Source organism: Wolffia australiana, chromosome 5 (genome assembly GCF_029677425.1).
Source record: "Wolffia australiana isolate 7733 chromosome 5, ASM2967742v1".
In the NCBI taxonomy this organism is placed as follows: Eukaryota; Viridiplantae; Streptophyta; class Magnoliopsida; order Alismatales; family Araceae; genus Wolffia; species Wolffia australiana.
Genome location: NC_135839.1, coordinates 21,096,084 through 21,098,572, shown reverse-complemented (window position 1 = coordinate 21,098,572; position 2,489 = coordinate 21,096,084). Strand labels below are relative to the sequence as shown.

Here is a 2,489-nt window from a genome sequence, read left to right as displayed (position 1 = left end):
TTGTTAGAAAGGTTAGTCATTAAATATTATACGGCCATAAATATTATTAACTAGACTGATACTTGAGAGTCATGTGCATAAGATCTATGGATACTAGTGGATAAACTTAAATTATTGGAGATTTTATGAAGATATCCAACATGAGTAAGTATAAATTATGGTGTCACCCATTTTAGGTGTGTGTGCCAACCAGACTTGGGCACCCTCTCTATCATATTTTTTTCTCTAGTCACTACCTCCACTTGTGAGACTACACTGTAATGGATATTTGGACAATGACATTCATCATCACATTGCTTCCATGAATACATCTAGAGGGCAAACACATGAATGGCTTGACTAAATTCTTGTGCGGAATTATTTCCACATAAGGTGTCCAACAAGAGCCATACCTTGTCAGACATCTTAACAGATTTTCCAACAATGCCTTTGAGTGGTAAATATAGGCCCTTGGAATACCCAAGATCCTCTATTATTGGATTCCATATACTCCACATTTCCCTACTTAAGCAAACCATGCAAGAAGAGCATTCATGATGAAACATAACAGAGTCAACCTCGAACCAACCAAAAAATACTCTAATTCTTTATCTCACACACTTAAATAAGCTGAACGTGAGAGATTAAAAAAAACTTCAATTAAAAACTGATAAGAAGTCACCTACTGAGCACCTTATATGATCATTCTCCAACAAGAGAAGTGAGACAAACAAGTCTCTCTAGTTCAAACTCACAAGGAAAATAGAACACTTCAAATTTCTCTTGTGATGAGGCTCTTCAATGGCATCCAGAAACCAACTTCAACCCGCTTCAGGATAGGTGAAGAAGACCCTCCTCCTGGAACCCTCTTCTTCTACTTCAAGAACTCTTGGAGAACTACAGCCTTCACACTTCTACCTCAAAAACCCTGAGTCCTGAGAAAAAGAGGAAGATCAGACAAAAAAAGATGGTGGGAAATTACTCCCATAACGGTTCTAACTCAACACACTATTCTGGGCGATGGGTACCCGATGGACAATAATCCGTCGTCTGTTTACGAACCCCAGTTGTCACACTGATCCCTTCGCGATTCAATTCCTTAGATAATATAGTTTTTGCGATTTGAAAATCAATATTATAAAGAAAGATCAGACCGTCAGAAAAGATTAAAGGGCTGATGTGACTGAATGATTTGATATTCAGTTGAATTGCTTGAATCAATTGTCATCCGAATTGAAAGATGGGCTCTCTTTGCACTTCACATCGCGGGTCGAGTCGGGTTGAATTCTACAATTTGAGATTATCCCAGTTCCTATTATTTGAATCTTCTTTTGACCATCCAAAGTTGGAGCCTGCGCCCTATTGGAGATGGCCCACTCCGCATTAACGGCTTGCTTTCCCTGCTGACACCTTCCGCTGGCCGGACAGCATGCAACCCGCAACACCCAATTGATCGACGCCCACTTGAGTGACGCGTAGACTCTCTCTCTCTCTCTTTATGCATTTTATATATCTCGCTCTCTCTCTCTCTCCTTTTTCTCTCTCCAGTGCTCCCTCTCTATCCCTCTCTCTCTCTCTCTCTCTCTCTCTCTCTCTCTCCAGTGCTCTCTCTCTATCCCGCTTTCTCTCTCTCTCGCTCTCTTTTTCTCTCTCCAGTGCTCCCTCTCTATCCCGCTTTCTCTCTCTCTCGCTCTCTTTTTCTCTCTCCAGTGCTCCCTCTCTATCCCTCTCTCTCTCTCCTTTTTCTCTCTCCAGTGCTCCCTCTCTATCCCTCTCTCTCTCTCTCTCTCTCCAGTGCTCCCTCTCTATCCCGCTTTCTCTCTCTCTCGCTCTCTTTTTCTCTCTCCACTGCTCCCTCTCTATCCCGCTCTCTCTCTCTCTCTCTCCCTTCCTCCAGTGCTCTCTTTCTCAACTCCTCTCTCTAGTGCTCTCTCTCGACTTCTCTCTTGTGCTCTCTCTCTCTCTCTTCACTTCTCGAGCTCTCTCTCTCTATCCATTTCTCGAGCTCTCTCTCTCTCTCCACTTCTCTCTTTCGTGTTCTCTCTGTCTCCACTTCCCTCTGAGTGCTCGATCTCTCTCTCTCTCTTTAGTGCTCTCTATGTCCACTTCCCTCTGAATGCTCGATCTCCCTCTCCACTTCCCTCTGAGTGTTCGATCTCTCTCTCTTTAGTGCTCGGTCTCTCTCTCCACTTCCCTCTGAATGCTCGATCTCTCTCTCCATTTCCCTCTGTTCGATCTCTCTCTCTTTAGAGCTCGGTGTCTCTCCCCCCTTCCCTCAGAGTGCTCGATCTCTCTCTCCATTTCCCTCTGAGTTGAGTGTTCGATCTTTCTCTCTTTAGTGCTCGGTCTCCCTCTAAACTTCCCTCTGAGTCCTCGATCTCTCTCTCTAGTGCTCGATATCTCTCTCCACTTCCATCTGAGCGCTCGGTCTCTCTCTCTCTCTCTAATGCTCGATCTCACCAGTTCTCTCTCATTGTTCGATCTCTCTCTCTATCGTGCTCGGTCTCTCT

The 2,489-nt window shown here is 44.3% G+C and overlaps 1 long non-coding RNA gene across 1 annotated transcript; it reads right to left on the bottom strand.

Moving 5' to 3' along the window:
- Positions 1-618: 618 nt before the first annotated feature.
- On the bottom strand, positions 619-1,602 carry LOC144703837 (uncharacterized). The gene is made up of 2 exons (XR_013581645.1): positions 1,008-1,602; positions 619-914 (listed from the first exon to the last, which is right to left on the bottom strand). It is a non-coding gene; the product is annotated as an uncharacterized LOC144703837 (long non-coding RNA).
- Positions 1,603-2,489: the final 887 nt, after the last annotated feature.